General features: G+C 44.3%; 1 protein-coding gene across 3 annotated transcripts in view; it reads left to right on the top strand.

Annotated features, from left to right (window-relative positions):
* lrba (LPS responsive beige-like anchor protein) overlaps positions 1–17,500 on the top strand; it is a 333,604-nt gene that overhangs the window by 224,511 nt on the left and 91,593 nt on the right. The gene's annotated exons all lie outside the window — the stretch shown is intronic.

The following is a 17,500-nucleotide window of genomic DNA, read 5'->3' as shown; positions in this document are numbered from 1 at the left end:
AGATAATCAGAGATAATCTGCAGCATTCTCATAGACGACTTTATTCTTGCAGTTTTCAGACCAATGAAAGAGAGAAAAAGGAGTGAAAACTCTTGACATGCACGTGTTCCACGAGACGCCTCCGAACAAACAGCGAATCAGACACGAGCATTGACGTCTTCTCCTTTGTCTGATTTTTAAAATATTATAAAGTGTGTTTCTTCAAGCGCATGTCTTTGTGACTAACGTCACGTGTCACTCTGAGACGTCTTACGGGTTGCCCGCCTGTTGCGGGCAGATGAGCAAAATTACCCGCGCATGAAATACCTTCATTTGGACGAGGAGCTTCCGAACTGGATTGAGCCTCGTCACATTTGGTGGGTGGCGGGTGCTAGTTTCACACCCTGGGCTACTGTTTAATGTATTTGGCAATTTCCCAGATCCATGGTTTTGACATTTACCGATATTGTCGATCATCATCAGTCCATTGAGTGTCGCCATCGGCATCAGGATCTTTGTAAGACATTATCGATATCCGATTACATCATCCTATCGCCCAGCCCTAGCAACCAATCAGAGATAGACTTGAATAGACATTTACACTTAAAGTTTACATCGGTTGCGGACACATGCATAAGCAAATGACTAATTCAAGACATCACAGTGTATTGGCAGATACAAGTCAAGTGCTACAGTACACTTGAAATACCAAAAGTCACGGTCAAATAAATGTGAATACCCAACATCAGCAGACCGGTTTATATTATATAGTAGCATCCCATTATCAGGGATAATTCTCCAGACAGAAGGTGGGTTTCCTGCACCTGAGTCTAGCTGCTCCATCTTCCTCTGTAGACAGGGGGAAGTTTTGGGGCCTCCCAGTCCCCTGATTGATCTGCTCTTCATCATTTACTCAGCAGAGCAGTCACTGACACACGCCACGGCATATGCTGCTATCCAGATGGATGAGACTCTTTATGGATTCCAGAGTGAATGTGTTTGTCTGAGATTAGACGCACACCTCTGTCCTCTCGTGTGGCTGAACTGTATCATTATTATAATTTCATTATTTTTATTTCATTTGCTAGCTTGATACTCTTCCAATAGATGCTGCGTTTGTGTATATTTACCATAAATCACCGTTGAAGTACTCTAGATTACAGTTTGTACTTTTTTTGTTTTGAAGATCCTGAACTGTTGGACTACTCGTTCGGCCTCTTCAGTCTTGGTTAATGATGCATCAAGTCTGGTTGAAACAGCGTCTCCATGGGGACCCAATAAGGCAGTCGTCTGTGACAGAATCTTTTAGTTGACGGTTTGATCAAGCATCATCTGATCCACTTTAGCAGCAGTGTAAATGCGTCTGAATTACTGTCCTCCACACCAATAACAAGGCGCTTTTGGCGATGAAGACAAAGGTCAAATAATCGAGTTGTCGTGTACAAGTTGCCAGTAGAAAGCAACAAACTGCTATTATTTTGAGGATGAGGAAATGTACAGCAAGCAGGAGTGGTGTTGGCGTAGTGGGCTAAAGCACATAACTGGTCATCAGAAGGTTGCTGGTTCGATGCCCACAGCCTCCACCATTGTGTCCTTGAGCAAGACACTTAACTCCAGGTTGTCCCTGTAATAAGAGCACTGTTATTGGCGATTTCTCTCCAGCTCTTCTCTTTCTCACCCGGTTGTGGGACAGTTCAGAGGAAACATCAAATAGTCACTGGTGCTCCTGCCAATGTCCCACTAATGTTTCCAACATTTCTTCGGTCCATTGAGACTTTCTTGATATCGCAGTCATGCTAGTTGATGTTCAGTTGCAGGTACATCGAGACTCCTCCCACTGAACCTTCCCGTGCCCCGTTTCCTGCTCTCTCATTGGCTGTTGGTCAACGCTGCTGCTGTTGTATTCAGTCAAAACATATTTCACACTCACGGGAGCGAGCTCTGATTTGCCTACGATTGCAGGCTTTTGTCGGCGATTTCCACAAAACTGTGGGCGAACGAAAATCGGGCTTAAAATTGTCTTAACTCGGCATTACCGTCTCTTCAATGGGACGAATGGTATAAAGCTGTGTAGAGCTCCTAGATCCCATTTGATTTTCCACAACTCATGTTTTCTGGAGTTCTTCGACAGATATTTTATCGATGGTTTGTCCGCGGAATGAGCCAAAAACACTTTAAACTGTGGTACAGCCCATTGAAGAGATTGCAAGTCAATTCCTCACAGTTACGTTGTCGTTCCCATTATAAATCAAAGATGGCGCTAGCGTGAATAAGGTCTACTTGTAGGTTTTGTCGAACGTGTCTCTGTGATGCTATAACAATTCCTCTGTGTTTTGAGTGACCCAGCGCAACATATCAACACTGACTCAACCAATGGGATGAGTTGGGGGCGGAGCTATCTGTTTGTTCGATCAACAGCAGACAGGGGGGCGTATTTGGAAGGCGGTTTGAAAACAATGTTTATTTTGGCAATTCTGTTCGGTGGCACAGAAATGACACAGTTCAGCGTTAGAATGTGGTAGCAGGTTTTTTGTTTTACCATGAAATCCATCTACGCTTGTAAAGTTGTGCCCCACTTGTTTGTTTAATGAGTGTTTTTAGATATCCCGCTGTCCAAAAACCGCAACTGAAACTCTCACGCATGGAATTAAAGATTCAGTTCACTCGTGTGCTGGAACCCTGTCAAGGCCTCGATATACTTCCTATGAAATCAAAGAACGAATGGGTCCTTTTTGCGTTCGTTTGGGCAGTAAATAACCGCTCGCTGGAGGGAACTTTTGGGAAAACTTCTGACCGGCTGCTTACTGTCATTGGTCCACGTCATTGGTAGGTTTAACCTAGAGCTCCTCTTACCTTGAGGCCGAATTCTGTTTACGTACTTTAGTCAAAATTAGTCTACATGAATGGCAAACATGGCTTCAAGGGTGCATCCAAACACTGTTCAGTTAGTGTTTCCTCAAAAGCACGAAACGTCCCCTCTGGAGTGGTTTCACAGCAGCAAATCACACCCACAGAAATGAGCAATTTATCCACAGGAATCACCCACCCCAACATTAACCCCTGCTTGCACTTTTCCCCTATAATGGGCTTCACTGTTTACCTTCTTAAAGACATAGTCATAAAGAACATAATCCAGCTTCTGCCACCTTTCAATCCCTTAAATCCCTGGAGTATTCCTCCTTTTCATGCCATGAAAAAGCTAAAGTCCCCCCTTTAGGCACCCTAAGATTTTTTTACCCTCTACCGCCCCTTCCTCCAAATCCAATTAGGCCTGGGACAATAGAAGGATTAGGGGGAATTCACTCCTCTGCCATCCTGCCTTAGACACAGTGAGGAATGTCATGACAGCGGACAGGAGTAAATGTGGTCGGCGATGGGGCAGGATATAAACCTGGCTGGACCGTCTTTCTGACATATGAATGCTTTGGAGTCTGGAGAAGGACTGAACACTCAGGAATGGCTGTTGAAATGATTTCTCCATGCTCCTCAGAACTTTTTACATTGAGCATTTTACAAGTGAGCGTTCATGCATGCAACATTTGCAGTGGCCCCTCAATCGCACGGCTTCTCACAAATTAACCAACAGGGCATTTCTTGTGAATGAAAGCTTGAAAATATGACCCCACAACTAATTGGTGTCTGTTAATGGTGCTCCATCAACATCCATTCTTTCTCACTAGTTGCTCTGGTCTTCAGCATGAGACCCTCGGACCAAAACAGTCGATTTGTGAATGTCTGCCAAATTTCACGCTCCTCTTCTTCTCACTTATGTCACCTTTATCCTGCCTTTCTTCCATACTGCTCCTCAGTGAGCCGGGCTGCCCTTCGTTGCCCTGGGATTAAAGCTCTTTAAATCGCTGAGGATGGTGAAAATCTTTGAATGGATGTCAGTCTGAGGAGGAGAATCAATTTGGGATGATTTAGTTTTTTAACTACTGAACAGCCCTACGGTCATTATGAGCAGAAGGCACCCTTGTTTGTCCATTTAAACCAGTAGTGATAACCCTCATCTTACTGGAGTCCCTACAGTGATGGTCCAAAAAAGTTGGGACCGTCCAGTGTTTACAACTGTGCAACATCACTATTTCTTCTTATAAGACTTATTAATATTTTACTTTTTGGGCATTGAAGAGACAAGTTTTTTTTTTTTTAAGTTTAGCAAGCAGCATTTCCCCCCATTCATCCATTATGAAGGTCTTCAGCTGCACAATTGAACAGGGCCTTTACTGCCGTATTTTGCGCTTAATTATGTACATCGCATTCTCAATTGGAGACCGGTCAGGACTGCATGCAGGCCAAACTTGCACCCGTGCACTCTAGCTTACGCAGCTATGCACTTGTAATCCAGGCAGTATGTGGTTTGGCATTATCTTGCTGGAAAACCACTGATCGTCTGTCAACACCATTCGCTGCTGCATCCACAGATGCAAAGCAGAAGCCATACATCAACACTGTATAAAAGCAGCTTCTGAGATGGAAAGTAGAACAGTTGAATTGTGTTTTGTGTTCCGACGAGTCCGCATTTTAAATAGTTTATTGAAAAAACAGCCACCGTGATCTCCGAGCCAAAAAGGGCAAGTGCCATCCAAGCTGTTATTAGCGTCAGGTCCAAAAGCCTGTGTCGTCATGGTATGGGGATGTGTCAGTGCCCATGTGTAACTTGCAAATCTGTGAGGGCACCATTAATGCAGAAAATGATGTACAAATTTTGAAGCAACATATACTGTTATCATGGGACGTCCCTGCATTTTTCAGCAGGACAACGCCAAACCACATACTGCATGGATTACAATAACTAATGCCTACGTAAGCAGAGAGTACGGGTGCAAGTTTGTCCTGCCTGCTGTGTGGGACATTTCACATTCTAGTTTTGCTCTTTATAGACACTTGTGTCCAAATGTTTGGGATAATGTACAGATTTTGCTCTTATGGAAAGAAATTGGCATCCAACTGATCACAATGAATAGTCAGGACATTAATAATGTGAAAAATTAGTATTATAATTTGAAAACAATGTTCAAAACTTCTTAAACTACTTCAAAGAGTTCTCATCAAAAAAATTAGTGCAACGATGACAGCTTTGCAGATCTTGTTATTCTAGCGGTCAGTTTGTCCAGATACTCAGGTGACCTTTCACCCCACACTTCCTGTAGCACTTGCCATAGATGTGACGGGCGCTTCTCACGCACCTTACAGTCTATCTGATCCCACAAACGCTCAATGGGGTGAAGATCCGTAACACTCTTTTCCAATTATCTGTTGTCCAGTGTCTGTGTTTTTTAGCCCACTTTGCACCCCCGAGTCTTCTGTTTACTGTTGTACATGAAACTGGTGTTGAGCGGGTAGAATTCAATGAAGCTGTCAAGCAATGATTGACTGATGAGTTTCTAGAGACAGCCGTTTCCTTTTTTGCCATTTTTGACCTAATATTGAGCTTAAGACATGCCAGTCTATTGCACACTGTGCAACTCAAACACAAACACAAAGACAATGTTCAGCTTCATTTAATGAACCAAATATCTTTCAGCTGTGTTTGATATAATGGCGAGTGATTTTCTAGAATCTAATGATCCATTTATCATGATGACTCAAGGATAAGGTGTTGGACTGATGCTGCTGTCTAGATTTGATCAGAAATGACTTTTTTAAATAGTGATGGTGCTGTTTAACATCAGTAATGTCCTGATTATACTGTGATCAGTTGGATGCCACATTGGTGAATTAAAATACCAATTTCCTTCCGAAACAGCAAAATCTGAACATTATTTCAAACTTTTGGCTGCCAGTATATGTATGTATGTATATATATATATATATATATATATATATATATATATATATATATATACACACACATTTTTTTAACCACTAAACTATTAGCAAACTATAGTTTTGGCAAGTTGTTTAGGACATCTACTTTGTGCGTCATTTTTACAACAATGGTTTACAGACCGATTGTGTCACTTTTAACTGACTATAATCACAATTCCAGTGGATCAGAAGTTTACTTGCACTAAGTTAAATGTGTCTTTAAGCAGCTTGGAAAATTCCAGAAAATGTTGTCAAGCCTAATTTAGCTTCTGGCTTATTGGAGTCAATTGGAGGTGTACCTGTGGATGTATTTTAAGGCCTACCTTCAAACTCAGTTCCTCTTTGCTTGACATCATGGGAAAATCAAAAGAAAGAAATTGTGGACCTCCATGGAAGCAATTTCCAAACACCTGAAGGTGCCACGTTCATCTGTACAAACAATAGTACGCAAGTATAAATACCATGTGACCACGCAGACATCAGACCACTCAGGAACGAGATGCATTCTGTCTCCTAGAGATGATCGTAGTTTGGTGCGAAAAGTGCAAATCAATCCCAGAACAACAGCAAAGGACCTTGTGAAGATGCTGGAGGAAACAGGTAGACGAGTATCTAGATCCACAGCAAAACGAGTCCTATATGGACATCACCTGAAAGGCTGCTCAGCAAGGAAGAAGCCACTGCTCCAAAACCGCCATAAATAATCCAAACTACAGTTTGCAAGTGCACATGGGGACAAAGATCTTACTTTTGGGGAAATGTCCTCTAGTCTGATGATGCTAAAATGTAACTGTTTGGCCATAATGACCATCATTATGTTTGGAGGGACAAGGGTGAGGCTTGTAAGCCGAAGAACACCATCCCAACCGTGAAGCTGGGGGCAGTGGTGGCTCAGCGGTTAAGGCTCTGGGTTACTGATCAGAAGGTCGTGGGTTCAAGCCCCAACACCACCAAGACACCACTGTTGGGCCCTTGAGCAAGGCCCTTGAACCTATCTGCTCCAGGGCGATCATGGCTGACCCTGACTCTGACCCAGCTTAGCTGGGATATGTGAAAATAAATAATTTCACCATGTATATGCAGAAATGTATGTATAATGTGACAATTGGTCAAATTAAATTAAATTAATTAAATTAAATTAAATTAAGCATGGGGGTGGCAGCATCATGTTAGATGACATCATGAGGAAGGAACATTACGTGGATATATTGAAGCAACATCTCAAGACATCAGACAGGAAGTTAAAGCTCGGTCACAAATGGGTCTTCCAAATGGACAATGACCTCAAGCATACCTCCAATGTTGTGGCAAAATGGCTGAAGGGCAGCAAAGTCAATGTATTGGAGTGGCATCACAAAGCCCTGACCTCAATCCCATAGAAAGTTTGTGGGCAGAACTGAAAAAGCGTGTGCGAGGAAGGACGCCCACAAACCTGACACATTTACACCAATTTTGTCTGGAGGAATGGGACAAAATTCCCGCAACTTATTGGGAGAAGCTTGAGGAACGCTGTGTATATATATATATATATACACACACAGTAGATTATATTTGTATTTTATATGTATTTGCCAAGTGTAATCTGCTGACCAACAGATAACGCTCATGCTCTGATATATTAACTTTTAACCTGTGAGAGCCATTAGCTTATATAAGGAACATTTGGACTTCACTTTGATCCCTGATGTTTTAAGATTTGTTTCATATTTTGAATGTGAGATCATGTGCTTGTACAGTCCCATGATTCCCAGCTCTCACCATAGGGGCACATTCTTGAACTCTCTAATTACGTGGCATTAACCTCCATATGCCCTCGTTCTATTAAACTGCATTAGCAGTAGCCTTTTCCTTTCAGCCTTGAAATCACAGTGAGCTTGTAAGCGTATGCGATTTATTTAATCGTTTCTTTGTTTTGTTTTTTGATGAAGTCCTTGATCAGACTGAACAAATGCAGTTTAATTGGCTCCGGAAAACTGGGGAGGCGGAGTCTATAGTGAAACGGTAGATAATTGGTAAAACGATCAATTGGCTCCGCCCACTCGTTAGATCGATTAAACTCATTCACCGATGGAAAATGACATGTTGGTGGATGTGTGCGAGGGGTATGGGTGTGTGCTTTAATGTTGGGAGGCATAAAATGTATAAAGAACAATTGTAAAAAATACACCAACTACAACAAACGAGTTTTACTTGTTTACTCGAGTTTACTGTAAATGCATCAACACTTAGAAATACTGAGCATCCTAAAAGCCACTTTTAAAGTTAAAAACAATTGCAGTTTGATATTGTGCATGTTGGCTTATTATGTACATGCCCAGATGCATTCGAAACAGCCGTCCCGTTCTCCTCCCATTTATTCCCATGAATTCTATCAAGTGTTCCAAAATTGCATCTCTCTGGATGTTGATGGATCACCCTCTTCCTCCTCCTCATTAATTTCATCACCTTATCACCCAGGCCATTTCATTTGACCAAAAGGTAATCATAAACGTCTCATCCGCAATCTTTAATATGCTCATCCAGACGGAAACGCTTAATAACAGCGTACAAATTGAACTTCAATCACCTCGTTTTGTTCAACAGACGCATAGGCACATTAAAAACCACGCTTATGAAGTCGCTCTCTCTCGTTCTGTCTCGCTTTCCCAGCATTGGTTGCCAAGCTTCAAATTGAGCATTATAATGCTGGTTTATTACACGTCTTATAAGCGAAGATGGGGATTCTATCAGCGGCAGGAGAACTGTTTCCTTTTCCTGGCTGCGTGAGCTCTTATCACCCCTCAAACACGAGTGCACACTTTGCCCAACAGAGACTGCTAATCAGAGTCTCATTTATCTTTCTGAGAACGCGCTGGATAGTTCACTCGCTCTCTGTCTCACACTTGCTATCTCTTGCTTTTTTCCCTCTGCCTCCTAACCCTCTCTCTTCTTGGTGTGTGTGTGTGTGGGGGGGGGGGGGTATTTTCAATTAGATTTCATTCAATTCTGTCAGAGACAGAGCACATGCTTTCGAGCGGTGGTCCCTGGTGTGTGTGTGTGTCGCTTGGAGGATGTCGGTCGTGCACACAGGGTCCTTTGGCAGAGGACAGAACGTGCGAGTGTGTGTCTGTGAGAGATGTGTCCCTCTTCATCTCAGACTCGTTTCGGCGGCTGACAAAGACAAATGACAGCACTCAGAAATGACTTGCCGCCTCTCGGTCCTGTCAGGTTGAGCGGTTTGAAATGGCACACACACACACATTCCCATTTCATCTTCAACCTTTTGTTGTCAGTTTGGCTTCGCCACCACGGCCTTGAAATTAAACGTCTTTTTGTTTGTAGGTGTTTTGACGTAACTGGAAGAACGTTTTCTCCAAGTGCAGACAAAATGGAACGAGGGTTTTCATAGACGTTGTGATTGTATCTGTGAAGGTATCCCTCAAAATGCAAGTTTGTTCCTTTCGTAAATCGGGTTTGACACATTTTCTTTATTCATATTACTCGACAAGAACTACATTTTGTTTTTTCTCTTCTCTCATTTACATCTTCACTCTTTGTACAGTCTCTTGAATGTTTGACTCTAGTTGGTCTCAAACTAGTTTGGGCAAATGACCGCTTAACTGGATTTTTGACCGTTGTCCCTGGCAATCAGGGTCCTGCTCCGTTTCATGTCTCTCATCTCACCATGGGGGTCTTCTCTCACCAACAATTGATTTATTTGTAACTCTATAGTGCCATGCAAGGCTGGATTGGTAGTCTGGCATATCGGGCATTTTCCGGTGGGCCGACGAACTTTGGAGCCGATCAGGGGCGGGACTGGCCATCGGGAGAACCGAGCGGGCCGGTGGGTCGTCCGCGAAATATGCAGAATGGGGCGCGTTAAGCTAAAATGAGTTCTGCAGAACGAACCACAAAATGGTGACGTGATATACAGAAAAGGACAGTGACCCCCCCCCACACCCCCCCTTTCAACTTTTGGGCCAGTTGCTATGTAAAATGTCGGGCCGATTTCTCTTCCCAGTCCAGCCCTGTTGCCATGTAATATGTTGGATAATGTACAGTCAGCCTGTCATTATTGCAAAATAACCCCATTTAGGATCATACAAGACCCCTTTACCTTGTGCATCAGGGGCGGACTGGCCATAGGGAGAACCGGGACTTTTCCCGGTGGGCTGGCTACGAAACGCAACCCAACGGGCCGCGATAAGCTGAAACGGGCTGGCGTGTTATGCAGAACGGGCCGTGACTGGCTGAAGAGGTCCGCAAAGCGGCGCTGCAATATGCAGAAGGGGGCCGTGATATCCAGAAAAGGATATGCCACATTTGGGCCAGTTTCTATGTAAAATCCAGGGCCGATTTCTCTTCCCAGTCCGCTCCTGTTGTACAATATCCCTTAATGAGCACCTCCCATAATTAAGCAATAATCCCTCGATGCACCATAGCTATCTAAACTCTTATTATAGGCTAGTATAGCAAGGTGCAAGCACAAAGTTATTACACACACAACATACTTTCATATCCATCATTCATTAATCCCAAAGGGTTTGTGCAGACAGGAGTGATAAACATGTTTTTTTCCAATGTCTTGTTTGAACAATCCAGTTTACTTGATGTTAGTGGTGCTTGCTAAAACAGGAGAGTTGATGTTACCTTTCAAAATAATCGGACTTACAATTTGGTGTTGGTGGTGGTTATGTGTCCGCTTTTTAAAAAAGGTTATTTCCTTTTAAAGCCGCTCATAACCAGCAAATGGCTGATTGACAGGTGAGAGATGAGCTGTCCGGGACACATTAAGGACGGGTTAGCGTTTACATATCAAGTGTGATGTGGTCAAACATGTGGCAGTCTGTGTAGGGCACCAACTCCCTAGGGGGGCACCATCTTACCCTAGGAGGGCACCAGAAAGTCCACTGGCTGCCCTTACTCGCACGTTATATGTTATTCAAGGACCCGAAAACAGTTGCGGAATACAGCTGATCACTTCGTGCTCGTATCAAACAAACCCCCTCTCCACGTAGGGCATCAGTTTGGCCGGTGGTGGCTCTGTCGGTTCATCACAAATGTATCTTAATAATGTGTGTAAACAGGGTCTTAGAGTGGCAGGAAATGATCTGATAGTGGAGTCTGTGGCATTGTCACGCTGAGTTGAGTTTGTGTGTGTGTGTGTTTGTTTGTGTGTGTTTGTTTGTGTGTGTGTGTGTGTGTTTTTGTGGGTGTGTGTGGGGGGGTGGATGTGTGTGTGTGTGTGTGTGTTGGGGGTGTTTGTGTGTGTGTGTGTGTTTGGGTTGGTGTGTTTGTGGGTGTGTGTTTGTGTGTGGGTGTGTGTGTGTGTGTGGGGGTGCGTGTGTGTTTGTGTGTGGGTTTGTGTATGGGTGTGTGTGTTTGTGTTTGTGTGTGTGTGTGTGGGGGTGTGTGTTTGTGGGTGTGTGTGTGTGTGTGTTTGTGTGTGTGTTTGTGTTTGTGTGTGTGTGTGTGGGGGTGTGTGTTTGTGGGTGTGTGTGTGTGGTGTGTGTATGGGTGTGGGTGTGTTTGTGTGTGTGTGTGTGTTTGTGTGTGTGTTTGTGTTTGTGTGTGGGGGGTGCGTGTGTGTTTGTGTGTGGGTGTGTGTGTGTATGGGTGTGTGTTTGTGTGTGTGGGGGTGTGTGTTTGTGGGTGTGTGTGGGGGTGTGTGTTTGTGGGTGTGTGTGTGTGTGTGTGTGTGTTGTGTGTGGGTGTGTTTGTGTTTGTGTGTGTGTGTGTGTGTGGGGTGTGTGGAGGGGTGTGTGTGTGTGGGGGTGTGTGTTTGTGGGTGTGTGTGTGTGCTTGTGTTTGTGTGTGTGTGTGGGGGGGTGTGGAGGGGTGTGTGTTTGTTTGTGTGTGGGTGTGTGTGTGTGTGTGTGTGTGTGTGTGTGTGGGGGTGTGGAGGGGTGTGTGTTTGTTTGTGTGTGGGTGTGTGTGTGTGTGTTTGTGTGTGTGTGTGGGGGGTGTGGAGGGGTGTGTGTTTGTTTGTGTGTGGGTGTGTGTGTGTGTGTGTGTGTGTGTGTGTGTGTGTGTGTGTGTGTGTGGGGGTGTGTGGAGGGTGTGTGTGTGTGTGGGTGTGTGTGTGTGTGTGTGGGGGGTGTGGAGGGGTGTGTGTTTGGTGTGTGTGTGTGTGTGTGTGTGTGTGTGTGTGTGTGTGTGGGTGTGTGTGTGTGTGTGTGTGTGTGTGTGTGTGTGTGGGGGTGTGTTGGGTGTGTTTGTGTGTGTGTGTGGGGCTGTGTTTGTGTTTGTGTGTGTGTGTGTGTGTGTGTGTGTGTGTGTGTGTGTGTGTGTTTGTGTGTGTGGGTGGGTGTGTTTGTTGTGTGTGTGTGTGTGGCTGTGTTTGTGTGTGTGTGTGTGTGTGTGTGTGTGTGTGTGTGTGTGTGGGTGTTTGGGTGGATGGATGAAGTCTCTAAGCATTAACACTGCTTATATAGGGTTAATTGAAGTACTGTTCAACTGCAGCTGCTAATACAAATGCAAACAGACTTCAGGTAAATTTCTCGAGTGCACTTTCATCTTTCTGACCCTGTCCACAATCTCTAGGAAATAATAATCTCATCCTTGCTAAACGTTCTCCACGTTACCTTGGTTAGGTAGCGCATCAGATATCATTAATGGGGTGGTTTCCATGCCAACAACTGACAGTAGGGAGATGAGGAAGATAAATAGGAGAGCGGGCCGTCTCACACGCTGCTTGTCAGGGAGGTTGTGGCGGCGAACAGCAGCGTTACCGGGGCGCTGGAACCGTCTTAATCCACGTGTAATTGAACTCTGGAGACTTTGAAGTGAGTCTGCGGCGCAGACAGGAGCAGTGACATCGCTCGCAGCTGCTCCCCTCTCTTTCTCTCATTAATGAGTTCAGATCAGACTTCGCCTTGGTATCGGCCTCTTACTGGAAGATCTGGATATGTCTGATTAACTTGGCTGTTTATCTGCCTTAATCAGAGCCTCCCAGATCAGGTGTGCTGGTCTTTTTCGCCTCTCCTGTCCACGCAAACGCTTAGTAATTAGCCAAATTAAAAGCAAGAGAAGACAGAGTGAGCATATGGAGGAAAAGGTAGAAAGATAAGTAGAGGCTACAGAAAGGATTAGAGTTGAGCTGAGCATCTGTGAGCGTTAAATTATACTACAGCCTGTTCTCATCCTCGTTCCCTTCCTTCTAGGGCTGGGCGATCAATCAAATACCCACGATATAATCACGATGATTTTAGCTGATGACGTAAAATTCAACAATATTGTGAATATGATGTTAATGAGCCTTTTACTTGGCCATTAAATTTCATAGAATGCATCAAGAGACTAATTTCACAATCATTCAGGGCTGTATAATGAATCAAATTATCAATTAATCCTCATGGTGGTGAGGACGAATCTCAGTTGCCTCCGCGTCTGAGACCGTCAATCCACGCATCTTAACACGTGGCTCGTTGAGCACGTTACCGCGGAGACGTAGCGCGTGTGGAGGCTTCACGCTATTCTCCGCGGCATCCACACACAACTCACCACACGTCCCGCCGAGAGCGCGAACCACATTATAGCGACCACGAAGAGGTTACCCCATGTGACTCTACCCTCCCTAGCAACCGGGCCAATTTGGTTGCTAAGGAGACCTGGCTGGAGTCACTCAGCACACCCTGGACTCAAACTCACGACTCCAGGTGTGATAGTCAGCGTCAATACTCGCTGAGATACCCAGACCCTCCCTAGCAACCGGGCCAATTTGGTTGCTAAGGAGACCTGACTGGAGTCACTCAGCACTCGTCTCCTTTGATTCTTGATTATGATTTGCCTAAATCAAATATTTTGTGAACAACAGATGTCAGATGGTAATAACCATGGCTGCAACCTTGTCTCATAGAATAAGTGTTACTATTAATACTTTTTTGCAAACTTCTACGTGCCGAATTCTCCATTTTTTGCAGTTTCCATGTGAAATGAACACTAGAGGCGCTACAATAACTGTGCACGTTATTCACTTTCACACAAATCACGACTACAACAGCTGATTATGTTTTAATTAACACTTATTTTACACACTATTAATCACTTACTACGTTTCCATTCAAGGATTTTTGCCGAACAACATTTTTAGCGCATCAAAATAAAGCTGATGGAAACGCACAATATCGCAGAAATGTCAACTCAAGGGCATAAACTCGATATATCAAATGTTGTGAAAAATGGTTTGGAAACACTTTTTGTCGATAAAATCGACATTAATGTAGAAATGTAGTGTCACATGACAGAGTTTGACCCAATCGTTAGCCTGTGTTACCATGACGACAGTAGTGAAAGCCAATTTATCGTACGTGGTTATGGATTGATCTTTACGGCACATAGATCCGATCTGCCAACGGGACACTTCCAGGAGTGCAACACCAATATCTCCAGCACATTGAACAAATGAAGTGCCGCTGTTTGATTCATTTAATCGCAGTATCCATTCGTTTATTTATTAAAGTTGCTTTTCCACACCGTTCATAATAATAGATCACAGAATTATCCCATAATACAAAAAACATCATTTCTGTGCACAAAGATGTTTTAAATTAAGAATAAATACACAAAACTGGAGAAAATCATCAGTGCTTTTTTTTACACTTCTATTCAAACTTAAATGGAAGACGGTTTAATTCTATTAAATTATTGTTTAGAATTACTTTTGAAAAAATGCCGGCAAAATCCCCTGAATTAAATAAAATAAATTACCAAACGAAACATTTAGATTTTGACCTATATATGCCTTTTCGTTACACAAATTTAAATTATCCGTACCCTGTTCTGTAGATGAATAAAGTCTGAATGACGTTCTCAGAAAACGAGCTTTTGAACATTTTAAAACGTTTAAATATTTTAAATCTAATCATCTTTACCTCGGATCGCATTTACTGCTTCTTCAGAAAATGTACATTTGCTTTATGAAGCTAAAATAAATTTGAGATGATGATCAAGTTCAGTTGGTGGTTAAAAGTTGCTGGAGATGATGCAGTTGTCATGGCAATGCTTTAAATTAGATGATAGTTCAATATAATGATGTGGCAGGGCTTGATCAGCCTAATATGGGACCGGGTGTGTAGGATCACAACCCGGCCCCGCCCTCCGCCCTGCCACAAATGAATATCAGGAATGTATCATATGTAACCCTGATATTACACCGCATCATTATTTTTTCTTTAATAGTTGTGCACACTGCATATACACATCGATTGATGGTCCTTATACTGAGACAGTTATTTTCCCCCAATACTTTTGCCAGCAGGTTGCCAGCTTGAACAGGGCCATGGTGACCCGCTTTCGGGTCGAAACCGGTGCCAACTTGCGATATGCGCAACATCAGGACCAATATTACAATCCTATCAGAAGGGCAACTGTTCCTTTTTGATTGCAATTCCTCCTCTTCTTTTTGCTTTTATTTGTTAATTAATATAACAGTAATCTGACTAATTTCAATGAATTGTCTCAATAATCTCCTAATTTTACCCAAACTTCAGAGGAAAACAATTAGGGACATCTGGGAGGCGAATTATCGATAATCGCACATTTCTGAATGGAAACAGCTTCAGGGCAGCTAAACCAAATCTTATGCGACAAAGTGTTTTTAGGCATGACGTCATCACGCACAACATTTTTATCCATAAAATACTGTAACACAGTTAAGGATGGGCAAGGAGGAGGCGAGAACCGGCTTGTCAACATAAATGATAATTTAATTAAACTCCAACCAAAAGCATAAACATAAACACACACACATGACGGACATGCCCGTAATTCTCTCTCTCGAACCATCGTCACCGGCCGCCTTTATCCCTCGCGTGCCTCATCAGGCTGATTGGGGACCGGGCGCGCGATATTCCAACACGCCCCCACTCTGGGGCGAGGTGTATCTTGCATCCTGTGTGGTCATCCCCGCCTTCCTCGCCCTGGGAGGAGACAGGAGGGGAAGACAACAACAAAAAAATAGGCGAGAGAAAAGGCCAACACGGTGCGAAAGAGAGAGAGAGGAGAGAGAGAAAAAAACTCACTCACTGGTTCTCTGATGTACCGTTGCATGGTCCTCGAACACTCCTCCACACTCAGGCGGACAACAGTCGCTCCAACCCCGGGTGAACTGGAGTCAAACCTTCGACCCTCAATGGGCAGAACGCCCCTCCGCTTTTCTGGCAGCAAATGGGGACATTCCTCCGCCCTTGGCAGTGGCCCTACCGCTCCGGGCGGTCAGAGAGTTTCTTCCCTCCTCCCCTCGCGGACGGCGGTCTCCCTCGACCCCTCTGCGTCTCTGGGGACGGCAGGGCACTCCTCCGCCCCCGGCAGTGGCTCCCTCACTCCAGGCGGTCGGGGTATCCAGTCCCCACTTGCCCCGCGGACGGCGGCCGTTCCCCGCATCCGGGCGGTCGGGCTACTCCATCACCTGGCATATGGCAGCGGAGCTCCCCTGGGTGAACGGCAGTGTCGAGGACTCTGCAACGGGCATCCCTCCTCCTTCCCGGGCTTTGGCACCAATGTAACACAGTTAAGGATGGGCAAGGAGGAGGCGAGAACCGGTTTGTCAACATAAATGATAATTTAATTAAACTCCAACCAAAAGCATAAACATAAACACACACACATGACGGACATGCCCGTAATTCTCTCTCTCGAACCATCGTCACCGGCCGCCTTTATCCCTCGCGCTCCTCATCAGGCCGATTGGGGACCGGGCGTGCGATATTCCAACACGCCCCGCCCCCCTCCGCTCCACAAAGACCATTTGAATGAAAACGGACAGAAGGCGGCAAATGTTGCAATTTTATTTTCCGCATTTTCACTTTGTCGATAACAAAATAGCGCCAAAGGTGAACGTAAACTAGGCTACTTACTGCTATGTCATGATATCGAAACTCTTTTACTATTTCGCTATTTTGAAAAAAATACACATTTTAGCACTTGCACAGCAGACTCGCCTACATTTACACACTTATTCCAACGTGATTAGCATCTGCGGTAGCTCAGAATGGCGGTAACGATTCTAGGGGCCCAAAGGTCCAAGTGGCCCCACAACAAATTCTAAACTGTATTTTTTAATAGGAAAGTGGCCCAGAGCAGTATACAGTCATGTGGCCCAGATTACCTGGCTACGGCCCTGGCTCACCCCATAAGTGTCGGACATTGTACTCTGAAGTATGCGTTTCGAGATCAGTCAAGTACGCAAGCTGACATGGAAGCATTGCGTGAGATTTCTCATCTTGTTTTTGGACACTGTTGGTGTAACGGTAACGACGTCCGTTTTGTAATATTTACCTTTAATAAAAATCCTCTGATTATGCCGCTAATTCACTCGCTTTTGGCACCCCCTGCTGGACATTTCACTGGGAAACTCAAGCCAAACATGTAATAATGCACGCCATTTCACTTTAGAAAAAATGTTAGCGCGGTCACGCCATGTTCACGAGGCCGGGCTGAAACCACGCCTTTCTCACACCAACTTGAAGGGCAAAAAAAATGGATGGATTCTCAGCTCTCTTGGTAATGATTACCTTTTAGTGAACTGTAGCCTCCCTGTTCCCCCTTTAGTGTGTGTGAATAGGGCTCATTTTAGCGCTAAAAGAATCTCTTTTTCATGAGGACTGATCAATAATACACATTAATCCTGCTCTGTGACCCTTGGTATGAGCTATGGGTGATAAATGAACTGGAGCCTTCCCTTTCCCCCGCTGCGCTTTCATGTGTTTGCCCTCATGTTGCATTTATTTGT

This window comes from Xyrauchen texanus, chromosome 11, assembly GCF_025860055.1.
Source record: "Xyrauchen texanus isolate HMW12.3.18 chromosome 11, RBS_HiC_50CHRs, whole genome shotgun sequence".
NCBI lineage: Eukaryota > Metazoa > Chordata > Actinopteri > Cypriniformes > Catostomidae > Xyrauchen > Xyrauchen texanus.
This window is presented reverse-complemented; position numbering and strand designations above follow the sequence as displayed.